Here is a 10,911-nt window from a genome sequence, read left to right as displayed (position 1 = left end):
CTTCAGCCTGTCGGGGGGTTGCCAGCACCGTTATGCCCTCTCGTTGAGCTTTAAGTTTTATTAATTTAATTAAACTACTTACAAAGTTTTATCCCAGCTATCCACGACGGCCAACTGTTCTGGATATCCCCTCCACTCCACTCCGCTCCGCTCCACTCCACTCATCTGACAAGCGAGGAAAGAGGGATAGGGATGTATACAAGTAGGTACAAATACATATACAACAGAGTAAGAACAGTTACCTGGAGGCTGCTATCCGTATCCTAGCATATGTACGTATGTATCTGTATCTCTGCTAAGCTCCGCTATGCGCTGTTTAGCACCTAACTTGCCTTGGCCATTGCTACATCCCTCTGTGGTTGCCCCTTGTCTAAGAGGGTTGGTTGAAAAGTACTAGGCCACAACTAGTACTAGTACATGACCACAAAACAGGTCAACACATTTATGATGGTGCAGGACAGAAGGAATTGGATGAATGATATGAAACAATGAGAAGGCCCCTGTGCCTCTAAGAGCATATACGTTTATATGAATTTAATTTTTCCATTGAAGAATAAATTCCCCATTATATGATATATAGTTAGTGTACAAATTTGTCAATGAAATACAAACATTTTAATATTATTATTATTATTATTTGCAAATTTACTATAATTAGCTCTCTTTTTACAAATCCTCAAATATATTTCAAATAAAATATTTAATGAATTTAGTATTAAATATTGAAGTAGAACTTTGGGTTTATACCCCTATATAACGAAGTAGAAAGTACACCGCAATCAAATAAAAGTTGTTCCATTTTTCTTAGCGTGGCCTCCACAGGAATCTAATCACTTCTAATCCTAGTAGATTATTGTTCATTATTATACATTAACTAACCGAAGAAAATGAGTTAGCTCTTAATAAAATAGTATTAATATTTGTAGTTTACATGCTTAGCTCTTTTAATTAATTTAGCAAAAATTATGGGATCCCTCGGTGGGTTTAGCGGTCGGTGGTATGCGAAGTATTATCATTTGCTTATTGGTAAAACTGTAATTTTTTCTTAGTACAACTTTTTAGCCTCCCCAGCTGCACCGCATGGCATTCATTTTGCTTTGGTCTTGTGTCGACCTTCTTTTTCTGCGTGTAGGAGTACCTTGGCTGCGTACATTTGATTATTTAGCATTTAGTTTCCCTGTTTCACTCACTTACAGCTTCCCCCCCTCGTTCGGACTGGATTCTCAACGGTCTTTGCATATATTTTATATTTCTTGGAGAGTGGGCACACCATGACTTCAGTTTTCAGTTCTCGCTTCTCAGTACTTATGCTCGAATAAATTTTAATAGACATTCGGAGTTATAGTTGGAAGGCGATTCCTTCCATCTTGATTCCTCCCTCTTTCCTCTTGTTGTTTTATTCATGTACATATCTACATATGTGTGTGGGCTTGTGTGGGTGTGTGTGTGTGTGTCGAGGCACGTCTTGCTTGTGCTTAGACTTGCACCATGTGTATTTGCATATAAATTATACGTAGCCGTTGACTTTGTGGCCTCTCCTGGAATGCCTAAGGCTGCTGGCTGGGCCCAGGCAAGCTTCTGTCTGGTATGACCAGCCTGGCCATTGCGTCTGTCTGTGGACATATGCTGTTTGTCCGTTTCATATCCTTTGGCAATGTTATGTAAATTCTTTCAATAGGCCATAATATGTGCTGAACAATTTATTTAGCCAAACCTGGCCGACTGTGCAGAAAGAATAGCAGCAGGCATTAATTATTTAACAAACATTGGCAAGACAAGGCAAGGAATGGATGGGCACTCGAAGATGCCATGGTCAGCAGAGTAGAGCCCATTAGACCCTTATTGGGCCAGTAGCAGCCAGAGCTGCCCCCACGGGCAACATGATCAAAAATATAACAAAGTTCAAAAATTCAAGAATATATTTGTAACATAAAACTCTTAGTTATTTAAGATTTGTTGTAAAAACAAATTTAAGAAAAAAATGAACATTTGTAAGCATTAAACTGCAAGTCTTGTCTATCGTAAATGTAAAGGAAAATAGATTCAGAAAACAGCGTACGCGATAGAAAATACTTTTTTTTTATTGTTTGTGTTCGATACAGGTAAAACCTTAAAATTGATTTTTGCATCGAGTTTTCCCAGTGGCTCTACAACACATAACATAACATAACATAAAACATAACATACATACGAACGGGCCACAGAATATAATTGTTATTATTTGTTTGTTATTAATACCTTCAAGTAAGTTAAAGGCAGGAAATTGTAACTTTGAAGAGAAACTGAGTGTAAAAAAGAGCGCGATCAAGTAATAGTACATATACCATATCATATCTTTAAATGCTCAACGCTGACCAAATATAAAAAGATCCGAAAGTCTCAAAAGTATTTAAAATTTAAGTTTTACATAAATATTGCGGAAATAAAGATTAACCAAACCAATATATTATACAATATCATTAAATAATATAAGTATTATCTGGAAAATGTATTTATGAATATATACGACATTAGGTTATTTTAGGTATAAAACAATGATACATAAAGGTGTAAAGCCCGATTCGGCAATGTTCAGAGGAACCGACTCAAACTTACATTTGAAAAATACAATATTTCGCCAATGGTTCCTAAGGAAAGTATACTAAATATATGGCATATTGCTCTGATCGGATTGAATTTTTGTTTACTATTAAGAATATAAAAATATAATTCAGGCACTAAAATTTCCTCTCGATTCCTCCACTCCACTTTTCCAATTATATCCTTGCGATCCTTAGATCATTTTGATAGTCTTTATTGCTTTTGCGTCTTTTGAAGGATCTTCAGTTAAAAACCATTGGAAATATTAAACCGATCAAAAAATTTACCAGAATAAGTTCTACAAAATCAGACCGATTTGTTTTAGAATTAAGCGTTTTGCAGATCATCATCGTCAATCCAAAGTGCCAAGAGATGATCCACCATTTCTCGTTTCTCCACGAAAGTAACTTTATCATTAGCCGATGCAAGTGCGACATTTTCATCAGATAAATGCCACATATGGCTGCAAGTCTTTCTTATAACGACGGAAAAATGGCTTTCATATTACATGACATTTCTAAGAATACCATCAAAATTTTAGCAGAAGGAAATCCAAGTTGAAGTTTCGTTTATATTCCTGCTAATAAAAATCCGGTACCCCACACTCTAGAGATACTTAAAAAGCTATTGATTAAAGGCTTTGACTCATTTAATTCCTTGACCTTCAAACAGCCAGCCTCTAATCTGTCTCAAATATATCCCCAAAAACTACAGCAAGTTGACGTTTTGGTTGGCTTTGAATTAAGCATGAGTGAGAGACGGGAAATCAGTGGATCCGGGCAGGTCTGGGTCTGGGTTGGGGTCTGGATGCCCCCTATGGTAAAAGGGGCCTTACACGAATAGACTAGTAGGAAAACATGCTTAAAGTGTTTTATGATTGCCCGGTCATGCAAGAGGTCGAGGGATGGATGTCGCGGCGCAGGCATTTTTAGTCCTCATTTTTAGCCCAATCCCAGACTCTGGCATAGCCCGGTCACAGTCCCAGTCTCTGCCCTGATCCTGCTCTGCTCTGCTGCCTCTGAGCCATGTCCTGCTGCTAACCGCAAAAAGCAATCTACACGTGTTTTCAAATTAATTGTTATGATGGCTTTTGTTGACGTCGTTTTTTTACTGTCCGTCCGCCCATTTTGTGTGTGTTAGAAAGGACAGCCCGGCTACCGTTTGAATATTTGATGAGGGCGTTCCGAAAACACGAAACACCGTCAATTTGGTGTTTTTGTTCCTGCCTCTGTTGTAGTTGTTTTTTTAACGCCTAAAATTATACAGCGCTAAGCGAAAGCCCCCTCCCCCCAAGGAGAGGGCACCGGTCGACCCCGGCGACTTTTGTGCTCGGCATTTTTCACCTTATTAAAAGCTTCGCTGACCGCAAAAACCGTGGCGAACTTGTTTGACAATTGTAAACAATAAAGCCGTGGAATTTGGCGAGGGGTGGGCTCTGAAGGAGGTGTGCCACATGACATTTTAGCTGCGGGCCGGAGTGGTCTGCGAACCGCAAAAGGAGTCAATGTCCAGAGGCGAGTATAAATTTTGGGTAATTAAGTTTTTGTTCATTTTCCGGCTTAGACCGGTTCAAAACATAAAACCAGCTCGACGCTGATTCAGCGGGTTAAAATTGAGCAAAATTATAAGCCAGTTAATTGGACTAAAATGTGACAAGCTTCAGACCAGATAATACATATATGTAATACGAGTAGTATGTGGATAAGTCACGTTAGAATTATTTTGGGCTTCTTCCATGCAGAAATATCGATTTAGAGCAATACCTATAGGGCATACGGAGAGCTCAGTGCTGTTGGTTTATGGCCATAGTCCTCTCGCCTGCAGAGCCCCTTTAAAACTGCTGAACTCCTTCTCAACTTTGATTATTTGGCGGCTGTGGGAATTTTTAAATTGGCAACGCAGCCCCTCCCCCACTCGTTACTACTCATCCTCCTGTAACACTCTTTACTCTTATGCGGTCAATGCCGTTTAGACGGTTCGGTCAGCCAACTCTGCCAGAATGGGGATATACCCCTGACGTAGAGCGAGCTCCATGGGCCGTGGAGAGCCTTCCAACATGCGGTTTGTTTGGTTTTTGCGGGATGGCAGCTGTTGATTTTTCGGGGCCAATGCGTTATAATTTTCCACAGTATACTTTCGTTGTCGGTGTCGGTGTCGTTGTTGCTGTTGTTGCTATTTTTGCTATTTCTGTTTTGGTTGTTGGTAGCATGGCTTAAATTTAAAATGTGTCTACACATATCGGTGGTTGGTCAGAGAGAACGAGACCTAGGGGGAGAACAATAAATTAACAATAGGCTGGCCTGTGCTCCACCTCAATACTCCTCTGTGACCTACCCTCTCCCCTGTCCCTGCCTGTTTTTATTGGCTCGTAAATTAGCATGCAAGTCAAATAAATTAATTCTTTTTTGCAATATTTGCATAAACAATTTCGCATAATATGCGCAATCGTCGAGTGGGAGAGAGCAAAATGTACATTTAAAGAGGGTGGATTAATGAGTGTTGCGTGGCACAAAGGTGCATGCCGCATGAATCCCAGCTGCAAACTGGCTATAATCACATACAACGAAAATTTTTAGCCTATTTTCGTTATCCGACAGACTGATCAACACAGACAATACATTACATGCCCAACTTTGTGGAGAAGCTTTAACTGGACTCAAGGAAATCTCTTTTCATCGCTTCGAAAGTTATCGATACGTGCAGGCAATTAAACATTATAGAAAATGTCTATTTATTTACCTTTATTATTTATCTAGGTTAATCCGGTCCAACCATCCTCGATTGGAAACTCCTCGATCCACCGTCTGGCATGCTGCAGTGGAAGCTTCCTGTTTGTTTACCTTGCTTTTGCCTTGATGCATGACTAGACATTTTACCTATTCCAGAGAGGACCTCAGGCTGGGAGGGAAGATCACACACGGCCTATGCATAAACAACAGCAACAGCAACAACAACAAGGGACCTGCCACATGGCTGGGCAATGACCAAGGGCTATGCTCCAGAGGCGACCAGTCCTGATCCTGGTCCCTGTCCCTGTCCCTATCCCTGCACTCCTCTCAACCCGTGTCTGGCCTTTGCATTTGGCATATTTTAATATGTAAATGTAATTTCTCCAATGAACTGGCTGCATGACGAGGCCTCCGTCCCTTTGCATCCGAGTCTGGCTGTCGGTAGATTCCGTCTGTCCGTCACTACATTCCGTCCCACTGATGTCTGCGGCTAATCAAAGACAAAAAGGCGCATCACAAATGAGAGAAAGAGAGAATCACATGGAAAGGAAAAGGAGAAGAGACCCTGGCAGAAATGTGCAACAATTAATGTGTGTTCTCTATACCTACATCGGCATCCCCATCTCCATATCCATCTCCATCCCTATTCCTATCCCCATCATGCACCTTTCATCACATTCACTAACCGCATTACGCATACGCCGCGTCTGCCGCCCTCGGTGTCGTTTAATAAAAAATTCAAAGCCTAATGTCTGCACCGCAAATTGATGTGAGCCAAATGTGCGTATAAACGACGCTAGATGGCGCACTTTGCGTTGTGAAACGAACAGTGGAAAAATAGGGGTATGGACTGGCAGACTGGCAGCAAAACACGCGAGACGAGACCCATCCGAAGGCACGAAAAAGGCAGAAGCACACACGCACTATCACAAACACGCGGCTTCCATTTAAAGCCAATTTCACTTCCGTGCAGACGGACCTTGTTTTTCTAACTAACTTTATTAAATAGCCTTCCATCGTGAAATATCATGTTTTAGGGAAGAGGAAAAATAAAAGCAAAAACAAGGGGGAACGTTGTGAGTTGCTGCGGCGACCGCAACTCTACATTTATACCCGATACTTAGTCAGTATGTCTCTCCCCCGGCAGACGCCGCTATTATTGAACGACACGACAGGGAGTGAGTGCGAGAGAGACAGAAAATCCCTCTGAGCGGATTCACTGCAAATTGAATTGTTCCTTTTGGCTATCAAAATGATCCGATCTGATCTGATGTGCCTTTTTAGTTTTCCGAATCTTCAATATTGTGGATGCCACAGATTTTCGTCATTTTTGGGGGCGAAAGGCAGACTGAAAGGGGGTGGGGCGAAATTTTGAAATATACGTTTTATAGTGGGATCTAACAGGAGTGTGGATACCAAATTTGGTTACTCTAGCCTTAATAGTCTCTGAGATATGTGGATGCCCCAGATTTTCGTCCTTTGCGGGGGTGGAAGGGGTGCGGCGAAATTTTGAGACTCTCTGCCAATCAATAAAAGATTCGAGTTTTTAGTAAATCAGCCCCATTTTATATTCAAAGAATGATAACTCCATGTACATAACTTCTCTACTCGTATTTCAAAGTACAAAGTACTTATGCCTACCGTAATAAGTATTATAATTTGCATGCTTAGATCATGTAGTTCAAGTTTTCGTGATTCTAACAAAAGTATGTCTCTTTCCTCTCTGTTCCTGCAGCGCATGCGGCAGCGCCCCTCGGTCGGCTGGGTGGGAGCGGTCAGCTCGTAACAGTATTCTGTTTGATGTCTCTTGGGCCACTTGATGGAGCAGCCATTGCACGTCAATGTCCTAATAACGCGAAAAAAACATCGCTTTGTCTGGGGGCCTCACACTAGACGGGAAAGATAGTAAGAGATAGAACGAGAGTGCGGCAGGGAAATGGTCTCCTTCACTCTGAAAATTAGCCGACAATTATGTAAATTGTATCAAAAAGTCTGGTGAATGTCCATTTTAAGTAAGCCAGCAGTCCTGAAAAGGTGCGAATGGAAAGGTGATACACCGCCTCTCAATGCTTGAAGAGCTGATGGAAACCCTTACAGTAATCTTTAAAGGGTATTTGACTTTCCCCATTTTCTGACTCTTGTTTCTTCAAATGTTGTTTTGTTTTTGTTTTTTTCAATTTATTTCCCGCGTGGCCTTTAACTGCATTGTGATCTTTTTTTTAGTGATTTGCTTACCCCGACTAAAAACAACGATAAAAAATTGAAACTGGCATAGGATGGGGCCAAAGGCTTTGACCCCCAGGCCGCACACCTCCCTGCCTCGCACTCACAGCCACATCCGAGCAGAGCCACATCTCTGGAAGGCTTTATATAAAAGCTCTGCGGCAGACAGGCCATCAATACAAAATGGCATAGAGTTGAGTGGGCGTTAACAATATGCGCAGCCCCGTACACATCTACCATCTACCATCTACCATCCACCGTCCCCCAGGGGGAAGGGACTGGGACTTTCATTGTGGAGCTCCCCCATAAATGCTGCGTATGTTTTGGTTTTTTGGGCCATCGACTGAGCTCGTTTGCAATTTCTCTGCTGTCGCTCTATCAGTTGTCCCTCAGTGCTGCCTCTGGCCCAACTTCTGCTCCTTTCACCCCTGCAGATCCTGGGGTCCTGCTAAAGTGTCTGCGAATATGACGCGTCACTCTGGGATCACACCAATTTGTTAAAAAACGGGACGGCCCAAAAGATGGTGGGGGCTGTCGCAGGAGCAAGGGGTATTGAGTGGCGGCGTAGGCTCGGCCTGTTCGTTCATTCACTCAAAATGTCATCAGCTTTGAGACGACAGATTGCAGTCATTTCGCTTCCATTTTTTCTGGCATTCTTCTTTTTTGTTATCATCTGGTTTGGTTTGTTTGTTTGTATATCGTGCTTGTGAGATGGTTTGGATGGGGAGATGTAGGGCATTTTGGCGGCGTATACCTATAGAATGGACAGACAATGAAGATTAGGTATTAGGGTATGATTTGCAGGGAACAAATTAGCTGAGAAGTTCCAATCGAATTTATAAGACTTATAATTTATTTTATCTCTTGTCTTTATTGTTTTTTTTATAATTTAAAATTCAAACTCCAAATTATTCTTTATAATCTACTTACATATGTGTGCATCTCTTTAAAAAGTTTCCACTCTACTTGCTTATCTTAGCATTCGTATTTTTTGAATATTTTGGTTGGATTTCATACTGTTTGAATATTTATATAATTGAATAGGTCATCTGGACTTTCGTATGGCCGAATCATACGAATGCCCCAGTCCAGAGCCGGAGCTTGGCCTGGCTCTCGGCAATGCCAGTGACATTATATCTTCTCCATCAAAACCACTCACTCCATGCTTTATCGCTTACCACTAGGATACACGCCCCTATCATTGCTGCCCCTCCAGCCCATCCTTCCTCTCTTTGGCTGCTTCTGGTGTGCTCTTCTCAGTCTGAATGCGTCACTCATGCCCGTTGACAGTGTCGACAGTGGAGAATTCGATTTAAATTTAAAATCTTTTTAAAGGCACAACCAAGTGGAGTGCATGCTAGGCTTTCTAAATTCCTCTTGCCGTACTCTCTTCCATGGAAACATCAAAACGTCGTTATCGTCATCAGGCAGAAGCACACGGAACCAAACCGAACTGAAAAGAGGCTGAGACCGAGGCCGAGACCGTGCTGTGGAAATGCTGTGGAAATGCAATTCATTTCTCGCGCCATACCTACACATAAACCATTCATATTCATAAAATTGCATAATCTCGAAGAGTCATAATAATCAAAAACATATTTGCGGCATGCATTGCCAAGTTTGTACCTCCCTTGGAACTGCTCCTTAACCTTCTCTCGTGCCATAAAACTCCAACTTTTGCTTTGCTGAATTGTGGTGCGGAGTAGGATACGGGGTCGTGATGCTGGTGCTGGTGCTGGTGCAACGAGCAAAAGGAGGTTCATTTTTTGATATAGTGAGTGGAGAAGCGGGCGAGCTGGAGAGCAGCAATGACAGAGGGGTTACTGCAATAGCAATAGCAATCGGCAACGGCAATGGCAATGGCGCCCAAGTAGGCGGAAATAAACGTGGTGGAGACGGAGACCCAAAAGAAAGAGAATGAACCGAGTTGTATGATTTTATTTATGCCACTAGGAGGAGGTGTTTTCAGGGCGGGCGGTGATTCAGGGCGGGTGGTGTTTCAGGACCAGATCCTTCTTCTCGGCTTGGTGACTGCGCTGGCTCGTAAAGTTAAGTTGAACCCAGAAGCCGTAAAAGGCGTTGGCAGTGGCACACTCAGCAGTCATCATAAAACTATAAATTTCATATTTGCCACACACACACACACAGGGTGGGCCAGTAAGAAGAGAGCAAAAGGTAGGTTGTGCAGCGACAGAGACAGGGACAGGAACCGGGTAGGACCGGCATGTTATCATTAATGTTGGGCGAAACTATGATCATGATGGGGATACTGGCGATGACGATGACGATGATGTTGATGACGTTGGCCTGGAAATTATTATGGTGACGCCTGGGATTTTTGGCAAAGACTAAAACAGCGGCCGTTATGCATCAAGAGAAATTTTAATATGGATGGAGATAAATAACGTTCTAATAATAGTACAAATACTGAAACACTATCTAGAATATCAATAAAGAATGTATACAAAAGTACTCGTAGCAGTGGTAAAAATAAAAGTTTTAAAATGTTGTATTAAAAGCCATAAAAGAAAATTACTCTAATTTGCTCACTGAAATATCAGCAGAACGAATATTTGAAGGGATACTTCTTAAAGAAAACTTATAACCATTAAAAATGTGTTCGAAGGTCATTATGTTAGAATTATGGAAAGTTACAAAGTTGTTCTTAGATTTGGAGCCCATCTTGGCAGCATAAATTCCATCTACATATGTACTAACCACTAATAACCCGAGTATATCTCTGTTTCATCTTACAATTATTTTTCTCTGTGTAGTTGCTCCTCTCTCCTCGATGACTCTACCTGCCGCTAAGTGTTTTGCAAGTAAATATATATCCCAGAATGAGAGTGTATGGCAGTCTGGTCTTGTGTGCTTTGCTATGTAGAGCATGCAATCATTTTATGACTCCGAGTCGAGGCGCAGAAATGTCAGGGGCAGTCCGTTAACCATCCAAAGTGTTCTGTCGTGCCTCCCCTAAAGAGGGCTCCCCGTCTCCCCCACGTAACTGAATCCAAGTGTTGCCACAAATTTAATAAACTACAGACGTGCGTTTGAGCTTTGGTTTTTATTTTGCTTTTGATCAGGGGTTAAGGGCTGTGCGCTGCCTTTACTCAAATAGTTTAGCAACTAGATCAAAGTTTTGTTTCCAGTTCGGTCTGATTTTTATTTTATTTTTTTTAGTTTAATTTTTAATTTGGTTTGTGGGCCACTGAGGAAAGTTTTAGCTCGGGTTGCGGTAAGGGGATGTAATGTATTTAAACTTTTTTTTGCTGTAAAAGGAATGACAAATTTGTTGGCTGGAATGTAAGTTGGAAGTAGTAGTTGCAAGGAAATGCGATGGTGATGTATCAGGCAGAAGGTTCAAAAATCAAATATGTAT

At 41.6% G+C, this 10,911-nt stretch overlaps 1 long non-coding RNA gene across 1 annotated transcript; it reads right to left on the bottom strand.

The window, feature by feature from the left end:
- Positions 1-695: 695 nt before the first annotated feature.
- Positions 696-1,909, bottom strand: LOC108150881. The gene is made up of 3 exons (XR_001774698.2): positions 1,195-1,909; positions 932-1,143; positions 696-874 (listed from the first exon to the last, which is right to left on the bottom strand). It is a non-coding gene; the product is annotated as an uncharacterized LOC108150881 (long non-coding RNA).
- Positions 1,910-10,911: the final 9,002 nt, after the last annotated feature.

This window comes from Drosophila miranda, chromosome XR, assembly GCF_003369915.1.
Source record: "Drosophila miranda strain MSH22 chromosome XR, D.miranda_PacBio2.1, whole genome shotgun sequence".
In the NCBI taxonomy this organism is placed as follows: Eukaryota; Metazoa; Arthropoda; class Insecta; order Diptera; family Drosophilidae; genus Drosophila; species Drosophila miranda.
The sequence above is the reverse complement of the archived record's forward strand: the minus strand, read 5'-3'. Positions and strand labels throughout refer to the sequence as shown.